The sequence below is a fragment of the Oryx dammah genome, unplaced genomic scaffold (assembly GCF_014754425.2).
Source record: "Oryx dammah isolate SB20612 unplaced genomic scaffold, SCBI_Odam_1.1 HiC_scaffold_22, whole genome shotgun sequence".
NCBI lineage: Eukaryota > Metazoa > Chordata > Mammalia > Artiodactyla > Bovidae > Oryx > Oryx dammah.
Genome location: NW_024070206.1, coordinates 18,170,186 through 18,193,528, shown reverse-complemented (window position 1 = coordinate 18,193,528; position 23,343 = coordinate 18,170,186).

The following is a 23,343-nucleotide window of genomic DNA, read 5'->3' as shown; positions in this document are numbered from 1 at the left end:
TGCAGGAGGCATAGTTATGCACAGTCTCCCTGTTTTCAGGTGCAGATGTGGTTAAAGAATCATTCACCAAACCAGCGCTCACTGGGATCTGTGTACTGGAAATTGTGCTCGGTGCCAGGGTGCAATTGTTCTCTGCCCTCAAGGGTTCACTGTCCGATGAGTTGTAAATATATCAGTTTTTTCCATGTGCAGTAAGAATGATGTTTAAATGTATATAAATATTTGATAAAACAAATGCCATGAACAGAAAATACTGATTGCCACCTGAATATTGTTTTTAGAGCTTGAGGATTGATTATCCTGTTGTCATTAATCATCTTTTCTTACTCTATCTCCCTCCAGCCATGTAAGAGACTTTCTACTGAAATTTTCCATTTTTCTTGTTTCTTCTTCTTGTGTATTAAAATAACAGACAAATAATGCCCCCAAGGTATTCCTTGTGTGTTTATGGGATGGCTTGAAGGAGGCAGTATGGAGTGTGGGGACACACATGATGGTGAATTTTGAGGTTTGGAGTGATGCTAATTGGTTTAAAAATATATTTGTGCAACTAAATATTCACGAGAACTTGGACAGATTACTTCCTTCTCTAAGCTTCAGTTTTCTCACCTATGACATGGAAATGATAATAATAGTCTTATTATTAAAATAATAGATCTCCTAGGGATGTTGTGAGGAGTGAAGAAAATAGGTCATGTGATGGGTTTGCAACAGTGTCTGTTGTAAGCAATCCATGGGTGTTCACCCTTTTAAGTATATGTGCTGCCAAAGGGAGCACAGATGTTCACCCTTTTATATGTGCAAGAAAAATAACAGGCAACAAAGAGAACTTTGGTCAAATAGGGAAGTTTGGTGGAAAATTAAAATATTTTAAAAAGACAATTTAGAATAAAAGATATAGATTTAGAAACTATAGCACATTAAATCATGAAGTCTCTAGAAAAGTTCAACCATTTCATTTATATGCTTCAAAGAACTTAAGAGTGAGAAGCCCTCAGTCTCAGAGCTGGTGAGGGCAGAGCTAGAACTTCAGTGCTGCCCAGGTTCTAGATGACAGTCATTATCTCCCACTTGGTCTGTACTGTCCACTTCTAAAGGGATGCAATACAGGACCTTGAGATGAGAGGTTCCGCTGCTGTATACTGGCCTCCATTGTTCAGCATTGGGTGCTGTGGCTTGTTAGTCTCTGCTTTACCATGGCTACTTTCTGATGGTTGGTCTGGAGAAGGATAAAGCTCTGGAATGTGAGCTCTAGAACTGTAACATGTTACTTAGAAGGCAACTAAAATGTTGACAGATTTTCAGGAAGCATGGTCAGAGTAAGTTGTATCCATAGGTGATTATGTTTTCTGGAGACCCTCCATTCTAGTAATAGATAAATACTGTGCTAATGTGACCATCCCTAAAAATCACGTCTCAGAGGCCTAGCGGTTTAGAGGAATGTGATATATTAAGATTATAATTATGTAAGGTACCATATACTATAATCCTGTGGCAATTTTAGGGAATTAGAATTCAACAAAATTTAGGCTTCCCTGGTAGGTCAACTGGTAAAGAATCTGCCTTCAATGCAGGAGACCTGGGTTCGATCCTTGGGTTGGGAAAATCCCCTGGAGAAGGATAGGCTACCCACTCCAGTATTCTTGCCTGGAGAATCCTCATGGACAGAGGAGCTTGGTGGGCTACAGTCCATGAGGGCACGAAGAGTCAGACAGGACTGAACGACTTAGCACAGGCGGTGTATCAATTATCTATTGACGCATAACAAACCACCCCCAAACTCAGTGTCTTAAAGCAATAAGTATGCGTTGTGGAGGGGGCTTCCCAGGTGACACTAGCGGTAAAGAACCCACCTGCCAATGCAGGAGACATAAGAGATGCAGGTTCGATCCCTGGGTTGGGAAGATTCCCTGGGGGAGGGCTCGGCAACCCACTCCAGTGTTCTTGCCTGGAGAATCCCGTGGACAGAGGAGCCTGGCTGGCTACAGTTCATAGGGTCACGAAGAGTTGGACATGACTGAAGCGACTTAGCACGCATGCATATGTATATTCAATATCACATGTAATACACATTTATTTAATAATAAACTCAGTGTAATGCACACAGAAGCTACTTAAAACACTTGTTGATTGAAAAATGAGTAATTCTGGTATCCTGAGATGGGGGGGAGAGGCAGTTTTCCCGTTTTTAGGACTGTCTAGGTTGTACCTCCTACAGAGGTAGCCCTGAGGCCACTGTCCATGTCTAAGAGCCTTCCAGGACTGCTCTGTAGGGCTGTTCTGCTCCTGTGGTCTCCACAGTTTCTCCCCTGTGATGCTTCCTCTGCTTTCTCAGGGACACTTTGGATGTGCATAGCTGGAACACCTTACCCGTCTCCCAGCCTGGCCCAGGTTTTTCCCTCCTCATTATGTCTCCTTTGGAGGAACCACGTGAAATCTGGGACTTGAACTTGCAGCTCCTCTCCATCTGAGGAAGATGGGGTGGCCCTCTTGGTGGGTGGTCACACCCGAGGACAGCTCCAGCCTCCCTGGGCTTCTCAGGACTGTGTCCTGGGGTTCAGGGCCTCCTCTGACAAGCTCTATTGACAGCAGTCACCTTAAAAACCAACCATGGTGTGTGGTAGCAGGCTTCACCCTTCCTGGAAATGTAATTGGTTTAGGGTTTTAGCGTGTCATGCCTGAGCCTTGGAGGCAGTGCAGATGAGCCAGTGTGAACAGGGGCAGAGGACATGGCCTGAGGTGCCGAGCCGGGGGTGGAGATTCCCCCTCTCCCACCCCCACATCAGCAGGGCTCCTGTGCGTCCTGACTGGAAGGGGTTGCTGATAAGGGCAGGTTTGGGGCTGGTTCTGAGACCGCTGGTGAGCAGGACTGGTTGCCATAGCCACCGGCACGGCTGTGGGCAAGGTGGACTGAGTCTGGGTTGATGAACAGAAGTGAGGGTCTGCAGAGGGCCTGGCAGGGTCTGGGCTGGGGTTTGAGACCAGCCTGAAATATGCCTCCATGCTCAATAGAATCTTGCAGCCAACTGTGTTTTCATTTGCTGTGTCTTTAAGTGCCTTCCTGCAGGCGGGTCCTTCGCCTCACAGGGCGGGCCTCCAGGGAGGTTTCGGCAGCTCACACACCAGGCCAGCTTCTACGAGTCAGGCAGGTTCCTGGTGCTGATGGCTCTGGCTGGCCTGCCCTGCAGGACGGTGGAAGCCCAGAGCCCTGGTCACAGGCATTGCCATCTTCTGCCTGTCCCGTCCCTTATCCGGGGCCACAGGCATCACAGCTCCGGGTTGTGGGAGGGCACATTCCAGACCACATAGCTGGAAGGACAGGCCATGGTTGACAGCTTAGTCTTGAGGAGAAGGAACATGGTGATGGAGAGTTGGCTGTTCTGGAGGCGAACATGGTGTGGGTGTCCTCGGTGTCTCCTCGCCTCTTCCCACGTCACACCATGACAACCGTCTGCGCCACGAGCGGGAGACCTGGGCGGTGGGCTCAGCTGAGTTTGCTGCTCTGCAGAAGCCTGCCTTTTCCACATTTTCCCTCTGATTTACTGGCAGACCAGGCAAGACTCACTTTCCACCTCTAGTTAATTAGTTCAGTCCGAGGACATGCTGGAAGTTGTGGCTAAAACTCAGCATATCAAGATTCTCACACCTTTGTTCTCTAATCCCTTCCATCTAAAAACCAGAATTCTGATTAGCTACTCTGTTCCTTAGATGCCGACCAAGGTCAGCCTGGAGGCTGTCTTCGGGCTGTCTGTCCCAAAACACCTTGTTGCATCAGGAGCCTCAGCTCTCACAACCCCAGCTCAGGGCTGAGCTGAGGTTTACTGGGTTGGACTCCTTCCCCGCGTGGCCCTGCCTGCTTTGACTTTCATATCCATTGTTTGCACCATTCTGTGATGTGTGTCCTTTCCCCTGGGGTTTGAAGCTCCTGTTCAGCAGTCTGCACTGCCTGCTTGTCTGAGACCATTCCTGGACCCACCAGTTCTTCATTATACCTCCCTGAACTCTGAGCAGTGAGTGAGGTGTCGTCCCTGTGCCAGCATCCAGCCCCCTGTACCACTGCCTGGGACTGTTATGAGAGAAGGTGGCCTATGCACAGGAAGGCCTTTCTGCATTCTTGGCACGGAGCTCAATGCTTTGCTTTATTTCATGTGCTGCTCCTCACAAACCTGTGAGGTGGTTACTGTTCAGATCTTTATTTACAGATAAGAAAATGGAGTCTTTAGCAAGTCAAGGAACGATGCCAAAATCACCCACTGTTAAGTCATAGAAAAATGAGACTTAAATCCAGACCTGCTTCATCCTGGAAGTCCTAATCTCAATCTGTGTTTTCATGGGACCCCAGGCAGAGAGGTCAGCATTGTGCTAAAGCTTGGTCAACTTCCTGGAAGTGGTAGCTCTTACTTTCACCTTGAGTTTACCTCCAGCCTCGGGCACCAAGACTGCGGCTCTGTCCCCAAACAGAGTGAAGCAGAGTGATTGCACACTTCTCCAAAGTTCTTTCCTTGTTGCCAGGGAAACCGTCCTGCCTGCTCCTTGCTTGCTTCCCAGCAATGGTAAAGCTTCCTTCCTGCTGGTTCCAGGTGTCCTAGGTAAGCACTTTCTCTCTGTCAGGTGCGTAGATCTTAGGACCCCCTCGGCCTTTATTCTGTTTACACATCAAGGAAGGGTTTCCCTAGACGCCGCTACGTGCTTCTTGGCATTCGGCATTTTGTATTGCTTTTACTTAGTAGCATTTTAGAATCCAGAAACTGAAAGGGTCACCCACGGCTGCCCACTTTCAATCCAGTTTGGGCTTTAGAGCTATGTTATGGGACTAGGAGCACATATCTGTGTGCCTGTTTGTATGCTGGTGTGAAGAAAAGAAAAATATAAGAAAAACAAGCTGTGTTTTGGGTAAAGGCAATGCTTGCCTCTACTATGTTAAAGGAGTTGTGATTCCCTACCCAGCTGTCTTAGTTTTCCTCCCAAAGGCCTTTTTTGTGCCGAGCCCTAAAAGCATTTCCCAGAGTAATCAAAGCTCAGGACCACGTTGAATGGAGCATGTACAATGTCATTAAAAGAAGGTGACCTTGGAGTAGCCAAGCTAGTTAAGAGAGTTTAACTGAATGGAAACGTATATTGAAAGAAAAATTGCCAACATCTGTTGGATCACTGAAAAAGTAAGAGAGTTCCAGAAAAACATCTACTTCTGCTTTATTGACTATGCCAAAGCCTTTGACTGTGTGGATCACAACAAACTGGAAAATTATTCAAGAGATGGGAATACCAGACCACCTTACTTGCCTCCTGAGAAATCTGTATGCAGGTCAAGAAGCATTTACAGTTAGAACTGGACATGGAACAACAGACTGGCTCCAAATTGGGAAAGGAGTACGTCAAGGCTGTATATTGTTATTCTGCTTATTTAACTTATATGCAGAGTACATCATGCAAAATGCCAGGCTGGATGAAGCACAAGCTGGAATCAAGATTGCTGGGAGAAATATAAATTACCCCAGATATGCAGATGATAACACCCTTATGGCAGAAAGTTAAGAAGAACTAAAGAGTGTCTTGATGAAAGTGAAAGCTGCTGCTGCTGCTGCTAAGTCGCTTCAGTTGTGTCCGACTCTGCGCAACCCCATAGATGGCAGCCCACCAGGCTCCCCCGTCCCTGGGATTCTCCAGGCAAGAACACTGGAGTGGGTAGAGGAGAGTGAAAAAGTTGTCTTAAAACTCAACATTCAGAAAACTAAAGATCATGGCATCTAGCCCTATCGCTTCATGGGAAATAGATGGGGAAACGGTGGAAACAGTGAGAGACTTTATTTTTTGGGGCTCCAAAATCACTGCAGATGGTGACTGCAGCCATGAATTTAAAAGACACTTGCTCCTTGGAAGAAAAGCTATGACCAACCTAGATAGCATATTAAAAAGCAGAGACATTACTTTGCCAAGAAAAGTCCATCTAGTCAAAGCTATAGTTTTTCCGGTAGTCATGTATGGATGTGAGAATTTGTACTATAAAGAAAGCTGAGCACCAAAGAATTGATGCTTTTGAACTGTGGTGTTGGAGAAGACTCTTGAGAGTCCCTTGGACTGCAAAGACCCTGATGCTGAGAAAGATTGAAGGTGAGATGAGAAGGGGATGACAGAGGATGAGATGGTTGGATGGCATCACTGACTGAATGGACATGAGTTTGAGCAAGCTCTGGGAGTTGGTGATGGACAGGGAAGCCTGGCGTGCTGCAGTCTATGGGGTTGAAAAGAGTTGGACGCGACTGAGCGACTGAACTGAGCTGAGCCTCTGTGAAGTGTAACTGAGGGATTAAGCCAAACAATATTAACAGATGACAAAAATGAGAACCTATTGTGTGCAAAGTTTGTGGGCTGGAGACAACATTAAGTCCTGGGCAAGAAAAGCAGGGTCTTACAATCATCTTATACACACTGGCTTGTGCAGATAAAGGATTCTGGAGGGGGTGCAGATCAGCTTAGGGTGGGGTTGTTAGAAAGGTTTCAGGAAGGCAAGAGCAGGCATGGGCTTTGAAGGGTGGAAAGGAGGCCAGAGAGCCTTATAGTTATACCAGAAGCAGGGCAGTGGGAGGAGGGGAGGGGGCTGAGAGGGCTTCATGCTGGGGGATGGGCTGCAAGGGCTTCATCACCCCAGAGATGTGTTGTGAAGTGCCGCACAGATGTGTGTGTGTGTTCTCCTGGGAGCTGCCCAGAGCGTTCATCAGATTATCTGGGGATTAGTCTGTGGCTCAGAAACATTAAGAAACATGAGTTATCTAGGATCTGGTTCAGGATGTCAGCGTAGGAAATTCTAAATCCACTTCTTCCCACAGACTCATCGATACTAAGCTGATAAGTTTTCAGAGGAAAGCTTTCCTCTGAAAAAAACTCCAAAACAAAAGCAGAATGACACTTCTACACTGGGCAAATGAGAGGGAAAGCACACAGAAGTGGGCAGGAGGGGCAGACACCACCTCCCCCCTGACCTCACCCGTGGCCCAGTGACTGACAACCAGGAGGGAACTCAAACCCCAGAGTTTCTCCCTGGGCAGCCAGCTGTTAAGACCTGTTCCTGAGAGACGAGCCCCCAGTGTCTGGGTTTGAAGACTGACCGGAGGGGCCAGGCGAACAGAGGAATGGCTTTCGCAGGCTGTGTGCCGAGTGCTTCCCCAAGGCCCAGCACAGAGGCAGCCGCCTGAACAGGGCCCAGACGTGTTGTTCACAGCGTAGGTCTGAGGTGCAGGGGCCTGGTGGGATTCTCTCCAGGAAGGGGAGCTGGCAGGCGCCATGCTTTGTCTTTGTTTTCCTTTCTTATTTTCCTCACCTGTGATACCATCCCTTTTATTCCTAGTTTGCCTGGGAATGGATGTTAAATTTTGTCACAGGCTTTTTCTGTGTCAATTGAGTTGATCATATAGTTTTTCTTTTTTAAGTTTATTAACATGGCGAATTATATCGATTGATTTTCAGACGTAGGAGCAGCCTTGCCTTCCTGGGATAAACCTGAGTTGGTTATCTATCAAACCTGAATTAGGTAACTTGTGTTATCCTTTATGTACATTGTTGGACTCGATTTTCTAATACTTTGATGAGGATTTTTGTGTCTGTGTTTATTTTGCTTTGCTTTTGCTTATAATATTGCTCCCTGGTTTTGGTGTCAAAGTCATGTGAAAGTCGCTCAGTCGTGTCCCACTCTCTGCGACCCCATGGACTATACAGTCCATGAAATTCTCCAAGCCAGAATACTGGAGTGGCCAGCCTTTGCCTTCTCCAGGGATCTTCCCAACCCAGGAATCAAATCAAGGTCTCCCACATTGCAGACAGTCTTTACCAACTGAGCCACAAGGGAAACCCAAGAATACTGGAGGGGGTAGCTATATCATAAAATGAGTTAGGAAGTAGTTCTTCCTTTTTTATGCTCTGGAAAAGATTTGTAGAATTAATACTATTTCTACTTTCAATGCTTTGCAGAATTCACAATCGGCATTTCTTTTGTTGGAAGATTCTTAACTATGAATTTAATTCTTTAATAGATACAGGACTATTCAATTTACTCTTTCCTTGATTTTTTAAATTTATGTCTTTCAAAGAATTGATCCACATCATGCAAGTTTTTCAGTATATAGTCATTCGTATATTCCTTTATAACCCTTTTAATATCTGAGAGGATTGTAGTAATGACCCTCTACTTTCCTGATATTGGTGATTTGAGTTTTGTATTTTTTCAGTCTGGCTAGAAGTTTATCAGCTTTATTGATTGTTTTCTTTAAAAGAAACTGCTGTACTTTTTAGTGAAATTTGCTATTATTATTGTTTTCAATTTCACTGGTTTCTAATTTCGTCTTTATTGTATTCTTCCTTATTTTGTATCCAGTCTTTCTTCTCTGGTTTCTTAAGGTAAAACCTTAGATTTCTGATTTTGAGAACTTTAATATTTTACAATAAGCATTTAAAGTAATAGATTTTGCTTTTCAGTTCAGTTCAGTTCAGTTGCTCAGTCGTGTCTGACTCTTTGTGACCCCATGAATCACAGCACGCCAGGCCTCCCTGTCCATCACCATCTCCTGGAGTTCACTCAAACTCATATCCATCGAGTCGGTGATACCATCCAGACACCTCATCCTCTGTCGTCCCCTTCTCCTCCTGCCCCCAATCCCTCCCAGCATCAGAGTCTTTTCCAATGAGTCAACTCTTCGCATGAGGTGGCCAAAGTACTGGAGTTTCAGCTTCAGCATTATTCCTTCCAAAGAACACCCAGGACTGATCTCCTTCAGAATGGACTGGTTGGATCTCTTTGCAGTCCAAGGGACTCTCAAGAGTCTTCTCCAACACCACAGTTCAAAATCATCAGTTCTTCGGCTCTCAGCTTTCTTCACAGTCCAACTCTTGCATCCATACATGACTACTGGAAAAACCATAGCCTTGACTAGACAGACCTTTGTTGGCAAAGTAATGTCTCTGCTTTTGAATATGCTATCTAGGTTGGTCATAGCTTTTCTTCCAAGGAGTAAGCGTCTTTTAATTTCATGGCAGCAATCACCATCTGCAGTGATTTTGGAGCCGCCAAAAATAAAGTCTGATACTGTTTCCACGGTTTCCCCAACTATTTGCCATGAAGTGATGGGACCAGATACCATGATCTTCATTTTCTAAATGTTGAACTTTAAGCCAACTTTTTCACTCTCCTCTTTCACTTTCATCAAGAGGCTCTTTAGTTCCTCTTCACTTTCTGCCATAAGGGTGGTGTCATCTGCATATCTGAGGTGATTGATATTTCTCCTGGCAATCTTGATTCCAGCTTGTGCTTCTTCCAGCCCAGCGTTTCTCATGATGTACTCTGTATATAACATAAATAAGCAGGGTGACAATATACAGCCTTGATGTACTCCTTTTCCTATTTAGAACCAGTCTGTTGTTCCATGTCCAGTTCTCACTGTTGCTTCCTGACCTGCTTAGCTTTAGGTACTGCTTTAACTGCATCCCATTCTTCACTTCAAGATATTTTCTATTTCCTGTTGAAATTTCCACCTATACTCTAAATGTGTTTAGTAAATACATGTATTTAATACATTTACTACAATGCATTATTGTTACATAATTATATAATACAATGTATGCATTATTTACAAATGTGCTATAAATAATTTCCAAGTATTTGAGGGAATATGTCAGCTTTCTGTTACTAATTTCTAGTTTAATATCATTATGCTAAGAAAACTTACTTTATATGAATTCTAGTTTTTAAAATTTCTTAAGATGTTTATTTTAGCCTCAAATATGGTCTACTTTGATAAATGTTCCTTGTCCTTACTTGCTTCTAATTGTTATGTCCGTTGTGGAGAAAGGAGTGTTAAAATCTAAAATCATCGTTTTGTTTATTTCTCCTTTCTACTTCTTCAGATTGTTTCATGCACTTTGAATTGTTGTTAGGTGTGTGTGTGCATACATATATACATACATATATATATATATATATATTTTTTTTTTTTGACTGTGCTGGGTCTTCATTGCTGCACGGGTTTTTCTCCAGTTGCGGCGAGCAGGGGCTGCTCTCTAGTTGCCGTGTGCAGGCTGCTCACTGTGGTGGCTTCTCTTGCTGTGGAGCGCAGGCTCTGGGGCACACAGGCCTCAGTAGCTGTGGTACGTGTGTCCAGTTGTTGTGGCTCCCGAGCTGTAGAGCACAGGCCCAATAGTCGTGGCACATGGGCTTAGCTGCCCCTTGGCAGGTGGGATCTTCCCAAATCAGGGATTGAACTGGTGTCTCTTGCATTGGCCAGTGGATTCTTTACCACTGAACCACCAGGGAAGTCTAAGTATTTATAATTGTTCTATATTTATAAATTTAGGATTTATATTGAATATATTTAGGATTGTTATATATTAATTTATATATTTAAATATTTAGGATTGTTATATCTTCCTGAAGAAGTAATCTATTTATGTAATATCCCTCTATATCCCTCATAATAATCCTTTTTCTGTACTTACTTTGACATTAATAAAATTACTTAAACTGACTTTTGGTTAATGTTTGCATAGTAGACCTTTTCCATCCTTTACTTTTAACATCAATGTTCTTATTTTAAAGGTGGATTTCTGTAGAAAGTAAATAGTTTTTGTTGTTGTTGTTGTTCAGTCAAATTGTCTTTTAATGTCTGTGTTTAGACCATTCAATTTTAATGTGATTATTTATATGGTTGTTTTAATATCTGCTGTATGTTATCTATGCAACATATCAAATTACCACAAATTTAGCAGCTTAAAATAATACCCATTTATTAGCCAGAGTTATGTAGGTTCACTTTCATGCGTTGGAGAAGGAAATGGCAACCCACTCCATTGTTCTTGCCTGGAGAATCCCGGGGATGGCGGAGCCTGGTGGGCTGCCGTCTGTGGGGTCGCACAGAGTCGGACACGATTGAAGCGACTTGGCAGCAGTATGTAGGTCAGAAGTCTTGGCTGAAATCAAGGGGTTGACTGGGCTACATTCTCATCCAAATTCTTTAGTGAAGAATCTCTTTCCCAAGATCATTTGGGTTGTTGGCAGAATTTCATTCCTTGCAACTGTGGGACTAAAGTCACTGTTTCCTTACTGGCTCTTGGCTGAGGGCTGCTCTCTGCATTGAGAGGCTGCCTCAGGCCCTTCTGTCAAAGTTCCTTTCATCATTACAGCCGCCAGTGGAGACTCCCTCAAGTAAATATCTTCAACTAGGAAGAGCCCCATCCCTTTAGAGAGTTCATCACATTAGGTCTGGCTCATGGACGATAGGCTCCCTAACTTAGACATAACTGATTAAAGATATTGAAACATCAACAAAATCCCTTCAAGTGACACCTAGATTACTGTTTGATTGAACAACTGGGAGTAGGTATATATATTACAGGAAACAGCAATCTTGAAGGGGGTTATCAGAATCCCATCTGCCACTACCATCTTATAGCTCTTTTCTCTTTGTTACATATGTCCTTCTCTTTCTGATCTTTTTCTACCTTCTCTTGGGTTTTTTTTTTAAATTCCACTTTATTTTCATTATTGGATTATTGTTTGTATCTCTTTAAACATTTTCAGTGCTAAACCCTGGAGTTTACAGTATACATATTTTATTCAGTAAGCCTACCTTCCAATAATATTATACCATTTTTGATACACTATAAGAATCGTACAGGGGTGCTTTTCTGTTTTCTGTCTCTCAAGCTTTGTTATTATTGTCACAACTTTTACTTCTGTGCATCATATAAACACACAGTGCATTACTACTATTTTTTGTTTTAGACAATTGTCTTTTAAAACAAAAATAAGATAAAAATAATTTTATTTTACCTCTATTTATCTCATTTCTAGTGCACTTCATCCTTTTGTAGAGATCTAAATTTTCCTCTGAAGTCATTTGTCTTCAACCTGAAGAACTTTTAACATTTCCTGTTAAGTAGAGCAACTGTCAATAAATTCCCACAATTACTGTTTTTTTGAGGAGATGGTCACTATTTTTCTTTCATTTTTGAAAGTTTTTTTTTGGGGGGGGTGGAGGATATAGAAATCTGGGTTAACAGTTTTTTTTCTTTTCAGTACTTAAAAGATGTAACTCCATTGTCTTTAAAGTTGCATCGTTTCTAAAAAGAAGCCTTAAATTCTTGTCTTTGTTCCTCTCTGCGTACTGTGTCATTTTCTTTGCTTATTTCCAAAGTTTTCTGTCTTTTAATTTTTAGAAATTTGAATAAAATATACCTGCTATTTATCTCTGGGATTTATTATTCTGTTTATGCCACTGGCTATTTTCTGAGATTCTTGTGTCTTTGGTTTGACATCTATTATTAACTTTGAAAAATTTGTAGCCAGTATTTGTTCCAGTATTTTTCCTGATCTATTTTGTCTTTCTCTTCTTCAGAACTCCAAACTTGTATGTTTTACTGCATTGCAGCTGAGGAACCCTGAGCCTAGGGAATTAATGACTTTGTGCTGAGAAGTATGCAAGATTGTTCTTTGTCTTAAAGGGAGACATTACCTTATCTCTTAAGGTTTTTTGGCTATAGTCCCAGGTCTTTGGAGAAGGAAATGGTAACCCACTCTAGTGTTCTTGCCTGGAGAATCCCATGGACAGAGGAACCTGTCAGGCTACAGTCCTTGGGGTCGCAAGAGTTGGATATGACTTAGTGACTAAACCATCACCTGCCACAACAAATGGCCTGGGTAAAGAGCGAGCAAGACCTTGCACTCTTGGCCCTGTAAAACGGTAAAAGCACAAGAGACCAATAGAAGACTGGGGCTGTCTGTCATCCTCACTTTGATCCTACAGCGCCTTGGCTTCTGTCCATTAGAATTGATTGTTAAATTTGATTTGGATAATCATGACACTGATTTGGTTAAATCACATGGGCATTGCAGCTTTTACCATTGCACCTGGCACAACTCTAAGGCCACTTGAGAATTAGGATAAACATATGAACTTGTATCAGTCATGTTGAAACAAGGTTAGGCTGTTCCATATATTTGTACACATATGAGAGGGATCTTCATTTGAAAGCTGCCACTGATAGCAGATGCAATACTGCCTTCTCCTAGCCTCTTAGGGGCTTCTGAAGCAACATTCCTTAGGATAATAAAAGATTCTCTGTGAAGTCCTAGAGCTCCAGCTTAGTGTGCTTGTAAGCATGCTGTAGACTTTAGGCTGAGTCTGTAGGTGCCCGTCTGCTCAGTCGTGTCTGACTCCTTGTGACCCCATAGACTGTAGCCTGCCAGGCTCTCCTGTCCATGGAACTTTCCAGGCAGGAATATTAGAGTGGGTTGCCATTTCCTTCTCTAGAGGATCTTCCTGACCCAAGAATCAAACCTGCGTCTCTTGCATCTCATTGGCAGGCAGATTCTTTACCACTGCGCCACCTGGGAAGCCCAGGTTGAAGTCTAGAGTTGGCATTTTTAGAAAAATGTAAGAGCATTAAAACTACAATGTGTTTTTCTTTCTTTTTCTTTTTACACTTCTTTGGCACTAATTGAATACAAGTTATATCTTCTCATGCCTATTGGCTTAAATATCTGCTAGTTGTTCAGAATTAATATTCTCTCCAGGGACCTGCAAAAAATTACTGGTATTGAGGCAATTGTGGTGGGGTCTTCTGGTAAATTTATCTCTGCACTCCATTTATTATCAGTGAATATCTCTATCTCTATCATCTATTATGTTTGTCTATCAATCATCTCTTTCAATGACTTGCTTTCTTAGTGTTCCTTCTTTCTTTTCTGGCAAGAATGCTAAAGTGTACAAAATTTTTTCCTTCGGCGACTTGGAATAGAAACCATACTATGCTTGACCAATCCTGGAGGGGGAGGGTGTGCAGGGTGGGGGGAGTGTGTGTGTGCTTGAGTCCTGGTCCTGGAGTCCTTGCCTCTGAGCCTTAGCGCCCTCATCCAGAGAATGTGGAGAGTCCATATATTCAACTTTTAGCCTTGTGACGTGGATTGAATTCAATCCATGTAAGTATAATTTTTTGAAGATAGTTAATACTTAGTAAATATAAGCTTTTATAATTATTATCTCACTGTCATTATATTAAGTCATGGATAAAAGAATAGTGAAAAACTATTTGTTGTAGGATGAGAGAAAAATGATATGACCACTGGTCAAATGGACTATCAGTTCAGTTCAGATGCTCAGTCGTGTCCCACTCTTTGTAACCCCATGGTCTGCAGCACGCCAGGCTTCCCTGTCCATCACCAACTCCTCGAGCTTACTCAAACTCAGGTCCATCAAGTCGGTGACGCCATCCAACCATCTCATCCTCTGTCATCCCCTTCTCTTCCTGCCTTCAATCTTTTCCAGCATCAGGGTTTTTTCAAATGAGTCAGTTCTTCGCATCAGGTGGCCAGAGTATTGGAGTTTCAGCTCCAGCATCAGTCCTTCCAATGAATATTCAGGACTGATTTCCTTTAGGATGGACTGGTTGGATCTCCTTGGTGTCCAAGGGACTCTTTAAGAGTCTTCTCCAACACCACAGTTCAAAAGCATCAATTCTTTGGTGCTCGGCTTTCCTTGTAGTCCAACTCTCACATCCATACATGACCACTGGAAAAACCATAGCTTTGACTAGGACTTTTCTTGGCAAAGTAATGTCTCTGCTTTTTAATATGTTGTCTAGGTTGGTCATAGGTTTTCTTCCAAGGAGCAAGCATCTTTTCATTTCATGGCTGCCATGACCATCTGCAGTGATTTTGGAGCCCAAGAAAATAAAGTCTCTCAATGTTTCCATTATTTCCCCATCTATTTGCCATGAAGTGGTGGGACCGGATGCCATGATCTTAGTTTTATGAATGTTGAGCTTTAAGCCAACTTTGTCCTCTTCTCTTTCACTTTCATCAAGAGATTTTTTTAGTTCTTCTTAACTTTCTGCCATAAGGGTGTTGTCATCTGCATATCTGAGGTTATTGATATTTCTCCTGGCAATCTTGATTCCAGCTTGTGCTTCATCCAGCCTGGCATTTCACATGATGTACTCTGCACATAAGTGAAATAAGCAGGGTGACAATATACAGCCTTGATGTACTCCTTTCCCAATTTGGAACCAGTCTATGGTTCCATGTCCAGTTTTAACTGTTGCTTCTTGACCTGCATACAGATTTCTCAGGAGGCAGGTTAGGTGGTCTGGTATACCCATCTCTTGAAGAATTTTCCACAGTTTGTTGTGATCTACACAGTCAGACTTTGATGTAGTCAATAAAGCAGAAATAGATGTTTTTCTGGAACTCTTGTGGTTTTCTGATGATCCAGCGTTTTTTGGCAATTTGATCTCTGGTTTCTCTGCCTTTTCTAAATCCAGCTTGAACATCTGGAAGTTCATGGTTCATGTACTGTTGAAGCCTGGCTTGGAGAATTTTGAGCATTACTTTGCTAGCGTGTGAGATGAGTGCAATTGTGCAGTAGTTTGAACCTTCTTTGGCATTGCCTTTCTTTGGGATTGGAATGAAAACTGACCTTTTCCACTCCTGTGGTCACTGATGAGTTTTCCAAATATGCTGGCATATTGAGTGCAGCACTTTCACAGCATCATCTTTTAGGGTTTGAAATAACTCAACTGGAATTCCATCACCTCCACTAGCTTTGTTTGTAGTGATGCTTCCTAAGGCCCATTTGACTTTGCATTCCAGGATGCCTGGCTCTATGTGAGTGATCACACCATCTTGGTTATCTTGGTCTTGAAGATCTTTATTGTGTAATTCTTCCGTGTATTCTTGCCACCTCTTCTTAATATCTTCTGCTTCTGTTAGGTCCAGACCATTTCTGTCCTTAATTGTGCCAAGCTATGCATGAAATGTTCCTTTGGTATCTCTAATTTTCTTGAAGAGATCTCTAGTCTTTCCCATCCTATTGTTTTCCTCTATTTCTTTGCATTGATTGCTGAGGAAGGCTTTCTTATCTCTCCTTGCTGTTCTTTGGAATTCTGATTTCAAATGGGTAGGATTTCCTTTTCTCCTTTGCCTTTCAGTTCAGTTCAGTTGCTCAGTCATGTCCAACTCTTTGCGACCCCATGGACCACAGCATGCCAGGCCTCCCTGTCCATCACCAGCTCCTAGAGTTTACTCAAACTCATCTCCATTGAGTCGGTGATGCCATCTAACCATCTAATCCTCTGTTGTCCCCTTCTCCTCCTGCCTTCAATCTTTCCCAGCATCAGGGTCTTTTCTAATGAGTCCGCTCTTCGCATCAGGTGGCCAAAGTATTAGAGTTTCAGCTTCAACATCAGTCCTTCCAATGAACACTCAGGACTGATCTTCTTTAGCATGGACTAGTTGGACCTCCTTGGTGTCCAAGGGACTCTCAAGAGTCTTCTCCAACACCACAGTTCAAAAGCATCAGTTCTTCGGCACTCGGCTTTCTTCACAGTCCAACTCTCACATCCATACATGACTACTGGAAAAACCATAGCCTTGATGAGACAGACCTTTGTTGGCAAAGTAAAGTCTCTGCTTTTTAATATACTGTCTAGGTTAGCTTCTCTTCTTTTCTCAGCTATCTGTAAGGCCTCCTCAGACAACCATTTTGCCTTTTTGCATTTCTTTTTCTTGGGGATAGTCTTGATCACTGCCTCCTGTACAATGTCATGAACCTCTGTCCATAGTTCATCAGGCACTCTGTCTATCAGATCTAATCCCTTGAATCTATTTGTCACTTCCATTGTATAATCGTAAGGTCATACCTGAATGGTCTAGTGGTTTTCCCTACTTTCTTCAATTTCAATATGAATTTGGCAATAAGGAGTTCATGATCTGAGCCACAGTCAGCTCCTTGTCTTGTTTTTGCTGACTGTATAGAGCTTCTCCATCTCTGGCTGCAAAGAATATAATCAATCTGATTTCGGTATTGACCATCTGGTGATGTCCATGTATAGAGTGTTCTCTTGTGTGTTGGAAGAGAGTGTTTGCTATGACCAGTATATTCTCTTGGCAAAGCTCTGTTAGCCTTTGACCTACTTCGTTTTTTACTCCAAGGCCAAATTTGCCTGTTACTCCAGGAATCTCTTAACTTGTTACTTTTGCATTCCAATCCCCTCTAATGAAAAGGATATCTTTTTTGGGTGTTAGTTCTAGAAGGTCTTGTAGGTCTTCATAAAACTATTCAACTTCAGATTCTTCAGCATTACTGGTCAGGGCATAGACTTGGATTACTGTCATATTGAATGGTTTACCTTGGAAACAGAGCTTATTCTGTCATTTTTGAGACTGCATTCCAGTACTGCATTTTAAACTCTTTTGTTGACTATGAGGGCTACTCCATTTCTTCTAAGGGATTTTTGCCCACAGTAGTAGATATAATGGTCATCTGAGTTAAATTCATCCATTCCAGTCCATTTTAGTTCACTGATTCCTAAAATGTTGATGTTTATTCTTTCCATCTCTTGTTTGACCACTTCCAATTTGCCTTGATTCATGGACCTAACATTCCAGGTTCCTATGCAGTATTGTTCTTTACAGCATTGGACTTTACTTCCATCACTAGTCACATCCACAACTGGGTGTTTTTTGTTTCTTGCTTTGGCTCTGTCTCTTCATTCTTTCTGGAGTTATTTCTCCACTGATCTCCAGTAGCATATTGGGCTGGGGAGTTCATACTGACCTGGGGAGTTCATCATTCACTGTCCTATCTTTTTGCCTTTTCATACTGTTCATGGGGTTCTCAAGGCAAGAATACTGAAGTGGTTTGCCTTTCCCTTCTCCAGTGGACCACATTTTGTCAGAACTCTCTACCATGACCCATGTGTCTTGGGCAGCCCTACGTGGCATGGCTCATAGTTTCATTGAGTTAGACAAGGCTGTGTTCCATGTGATCAGTTTGATTAGTTTTCTGTGATTCTGTTGGCCCTCTGAAGGGTAAGAAGCTTATGGAATCTTTGTGATGGGAGAGACTGAGTGAGGGGGAAACTGGGTCTTGTTCTTATGGGCAGGGCCATCTGAGTAAATCTTTAATCAAATTTTCTGTTGATGGGCGGGGCTGTGTTCCCTCCCTGTTATTTGACACGAGGCCAAACTCTGGTGGAGGTGATGAAGATAATGGGAATAATGGTGGCCTCCTTCAAAAGGTCCCGTGCATGCACCACCGCATGGAGTGCTCCCGACCCTGCAGCAGGCCTCGGCATGCCTGCTGCTGACCCACGCCTCTGCCGGAGACTCCTAGACACTCACTGGCAAGTCTGGGTCGGTCTGTTTTGGGGTCACTGGGTCCTGGTGTGCACAAGGTTTTGTTTGTGCCCTCCAAGAGTCTGTTTCCTCAGTCCTGTGTAAGTTCTGTTGGCTCTGTGGTGGGATTAATGGCGACCTCCTCCAAGAGGGCTTATGCCATATCCAGGGCTGCTGCCCCAAAGCCCCTGCCCCTGCAGCAGCCCACTGCTGACCCATACCTCCACAGGAGACACCCAAACACAGTTCTGTCTCAGTCTCTGTGGGGTCTCTGGGTCCTGGTGCACACAGTTTGTTTGAGCCCTCCGAGTGTCTCTGGCAGGTATGGGGCTTGATTCTAAACACAATTTCACCTCTCCTACCATCTTGCTGGGGTGTTTCCTTTGCTCTTGGACGTGGGGTATCTTTTTTTGGTGGGATCCAACATTCTCCTGTTGATGGTTGTTCAGCAGCAAGTTGTAATTTTGGAGTTCTCACACGAGTAAATGAGCGCACGTCCTTCTACTCCACCATCTTCCCCTGCCACTCTATGGACTATAAGAAGTTTTATAAATTGTGATATGCAAGGTGGATGGGCAATCTTGTGCTGACAGAGTTGCAAGGAGCTTGTACCTCCAGAAATAGTCCTTGGCCGCTAATAGTAATACCAAAGGGCTATGGCTCCTCCTGGTGGTTATTTCAAGGATGACATGCGTCGCTAAGTCATATCCGACTCTTTGCGGCCCCATGGACGGCAGTACTCCAGGCTTCCCTGTCCTTCACTATCTCCTGGAGTTTGCTCAAACGCATGTCCTTTTCAGGATGAATCCCCTGATTATTTATTTATTAAAGAAGCTATATAATTATTTATTCAGTGAAAAATAAGAATATTTTCAAGAGAAAAGAGAGAAGTATAATATGTATTATATAAAATATTATGAGACTTCCTGGTTCAGTGGTTAAGAATCTACCTGCCAATGCAGAAGATCCAGGTTTGATCCCTGGTTCGGTAGGGAAGATTCCACATACTGAGGGGCAACGAAGCCCTTATGGCACAACTACTGAGCCTGTGCCCTAGAGCCCGTGTGCTGCAACCACTGAACCCACAGCTATTGAAGTTCACATACCCTGGAGTCTGTGCCCTACAACGAGAGAGTTGCCCCTGGTTGCTGCAACTAGAGGAAGCCCTTGTGCAGCAATAAAGACCCAGCACAGCCATAAATAAGTAAGTAATAATTTTTAAGTGATTTTTCAATTGGAAAAGTTGAAATGATTTTTACTACGACTTAAAAAAATAATAATTTCTTATTAACTTCCATGAGGCATTTGGACAATTCCTTATTTATATTTTAAAGGGAAATTTCAAGTATTGTGGAATTTTCTGCGACTCAATTTACTGATCCAGTGTTCCACAGCAGAATCATCAATGAGGCAATCAGTGAAGATTCCCTAAGACCAGATTTTCCTGCTGTCTTTGGAATCCAGCACTGCATGTGTAATGGAACCAGTGGAATTCCCAGTCCTGTACAACAAGGCAGTTTCCTCATAGAATGTCACCTGGCTGTCAAGACAGAGTGGCAAAATCTTGCAGGGTGGGTCAATGGTTTTCTGAATTTTTTGTGTCTGTTGGTATACACGATCAGGAGCCAAGGAGGAACTTTTCCTCTTTTCTTTGTAGCAAAGAGCAGCTTTGATTGGTTATTAAGCTGGAATGACAAACCAAGGGTTGCCATTAGAGAAAAGTTCCTCCTGCTGAATTATAGCATCATAGCCTGGCATGAAAAGCAATGTGTTGTTTTCTTGGGGACAGAAATGTTTGAAATGCTGAGTTTCTTTTGAAAAGAAGAGTAAAGTTCAGTTGAAAAGGCTGACAGCCATATTTCTGAGAAGAAACCCTAAGGGTGTTCAAGGAAAAATATTACAGTGATGCAGCCTCTCTCTAGATGCAATCTAGAAAACTGGCCTGACATATGGAAAGGAAGTCTCTGGAAAAGAACAACATGCATTGATGACATTTACTACAGGATGGATCCACATTTTTAGACCCCAGATATTTCAACAACCTCAGATATGCAGATGATACCACTCTAATGGCAGAAAGTGAAGAACTAAAAGAGCCTCTTGATGAAGGTGAAACAGGAGAGTAAAAAAGCTGGCTTGAAACTCAACATTCAGAAAACTAAGATCATGGCATCTGGTCCCATTATTTCACGGCAAATAGATGGGGAAAAGTGGAAGCAGTGACAGATTTTATTTTCTTGGGCTCCCAAATCCCTGCAGATGGTAACTTCAGTCATGAAATTAGAAGACACTTGCTCCTTGGAAAGAGATCTATGACAAACCTGGACAGCATATTAAAAAGCAGAGACATCACTTTACTGACAGAAGACCACATAGTCAAAGTTATGGTTTTTCCAGTAGTTATGTACTATGAATGTAAGAGTTGGACCATAAAAAGTTTGAGTGCAGAAGAATTGATGCTTTTGTACTGTGGTGCTGGAAAAGACTCTTGAGAGTCCCTTGGACTGCAAGGAGATCCAACCCGTCAATCCTAAAGGATATCAACCCTGAATATTCATTGGAAGGACTGATGCTGAAGCTGAAGCTCCAATATTTTGGCCACCTGATGCAAAGAGCTGACTCATTGGAAAAGACCCTAATGATGGGAAAGATTGAGGGCAGGAGGAGAAGGGGATGAAAGAGGATGAGATAGTTGGATAGAATAACTCAATGGACGTGAATTTGAGCAAACTCTGGGAGACAATGGAGGAAGAGGAGTCCATGGGGTCGCAAAGACCTGGACACAACTTAGTGACTGAATGATAACAACTTTGCGTGTGTGTAATAGTTGCTCAGTCTTGTCCAACTTTTTGGGACCCCATGGACTGTAGCCCGCCAGGCTCCTCTGTCCATGGACTTCTCCAGGCAAGAATACTGGAGTGGGTTGCCATTCCCTTCTCCAGGAGGTCTTCCCAACCCAGGGACTGACCTCAGATCTCCCACATTGCAGGCAGATTCTGTACCATCTGAGCTACCAGGGAAGCCCATAACAACTTTGCTGCTGCTGCTGCTAGGTCACTTCAGTCATGTCCGACTCTGTGCGACCCCACAGACGGCAGCCCACTAGGCTCCCCCATCCCTGGGATTCTCCAGGCAAGAATACTGGAGTGGGTTGTCATTTCCTTCTCCAATGCATGAAAGTGAAAAGTGAAAGTGAAGTTGCTCAGTAGTGCCCAACTCTTAGCGACCCCATGGACTGCAGTCTACCAGGCTCCTCCGTCCATGGGATTTTCCAGGCAAGAGAGTACTGGAGTGGGTTGCCATTGCCTTCTCCAATAACAACTTTAAACATACCCAAATCTACCCAATTGAATTTGAGTTGTTTCCAGCTTTGCTATTATGAAAATGGATGGAACGCAAATTGTTTAAAAAATAACCATTTTTTTCAAAAAGTCAGCTCCCTCCTGATGAATCTCTCCCTGAGACATGGCATGTTTCTTGTGAAGTGAGTCTGGCCTGGCCTCTTTGTTCTGCTCCGTGATCTCTACTTCTTGTTCCCTGTACAATCCCACATCACCCTTAACATTATAGCTTGGGAATAAACTTTCTTTATCTTTTTTTCTTCTTTTTTAATCATTGAAAGAAAATTCCTAATTTTCTATTTTTTTGTGGTGTGAGCCTCATGGTATAAATTAGGGAGTCTCTGCTGGAATTTACCCCTAAAGCAGCATGTAAAGTTTTAGATTTCCATATCCTCAGATGTAAGACAGCATATGAAGGGGTGGACAGAAGTCTCAGGGGGGCAGTATTTTTAAATGTCTGCTTGCAGATGCATTTTCTAGTTCCTTGGAAGTAGGAATATGTCAGAGATAAGTTGCAGAGACAAGGGGCAGGATGGGTGCCATCTCTTGCTGAGATAATCCCTGTGTTCTGTAAGCTTGGAGAAGGAAATGGCAGCCCACTCCAGTATCCTTGCCTGGGAAATCCCATGTTCGATCCCTGGGTTGGGAAGATACCCTGGAGAAGGAAGTGGCGACCCACTCCAGTGTTCTTGCCTGGAGAGTTCCACAGACAGAGGAGCCTAGCGGGCTACAGTCCATGGGGCCACGGAGTCAGACACGACTGAGCGACTTTCACTTCACTTCACTTCCATAAGCTTTGGGCAGGGTCTCCATCTCTGTGACTGAGTTCTTTCACTCTGATCCTCAGCGTGCACACTTGGCCCAGGTCAGTGTGGACCTGTCCAGGGCTGTTCTAGGTGCTCCTCTGAGGGGCGAGGCTGTGACCCAGCCCCTCGAGATGTGCACAAGCTGTGTATATTAGGCTTCACAAAAAAATGTGGGAAACCTTTCATGTTTTTCTCCCTTTCCTGAGTTTCATGGGTTATCATCAGACTTTCCAGAAAGAGAGCCTGTATAATGATGTTTAGTCTCAGATATTTTGCACTTGGAAAATAAAAATTTCCAGAAGTTTTTCATTAAATCTAAAGCTACTGCCAATTATTGTGTTTAAAAAAAGATAAATATCCTTTGTTCTTGTTTTAATTAATTTATTGTGAAACGTTTTATTACAAAATCACCTTTGGATTTGATTTTTAAAAATAAAGCACAAGGAGATAATTAGTAAGTCAAGTTGGTTAGAAAAGCTTTTGAGCTTTCTAAGTGATATTTCTCAGTATGTTTATAACCTGATGAGGGAGAGAAAAAAACATCCACAGAGATGTGTAGCAAAGGTGCTGTTACAAGAGGATGCAGACCGTGGAGGCCGGGTCATGTGACATGATAAGGGCGGGAGCCTAGGATGAATGGAATCCAAGTTGGGAAGGAAAGTGTCCATATAAAACCCACAGAGACAGGGACTGTGCTGCAGGCAAGAACACGGCATGCCCACCATTCCCCCGGTCCATGTCCCAGGCAAAGAAAGCAACCAGTTTTCTTACAAAATGACTAGATACTTTCCCTATTTGACAACAACATCACCACACAGAACCTCTTCACAAGGTTTAAAAGAACAAATAATAGATATGCACTAAAGTGGAAAAGGTTTAAATGAGACAGCAGCAGGAAATGCCACACTGACCCTGCTTCCAGCTGCGGCAGGTCTGGCTGTTCTGCTAAAACAGTTACAGCCCAACTGCTGAGTTTGGCAGATCTTAAGAAGATACCACTCGTCTCAAGGTAGGATGAATAGCTTTGCAAAACCCAGTG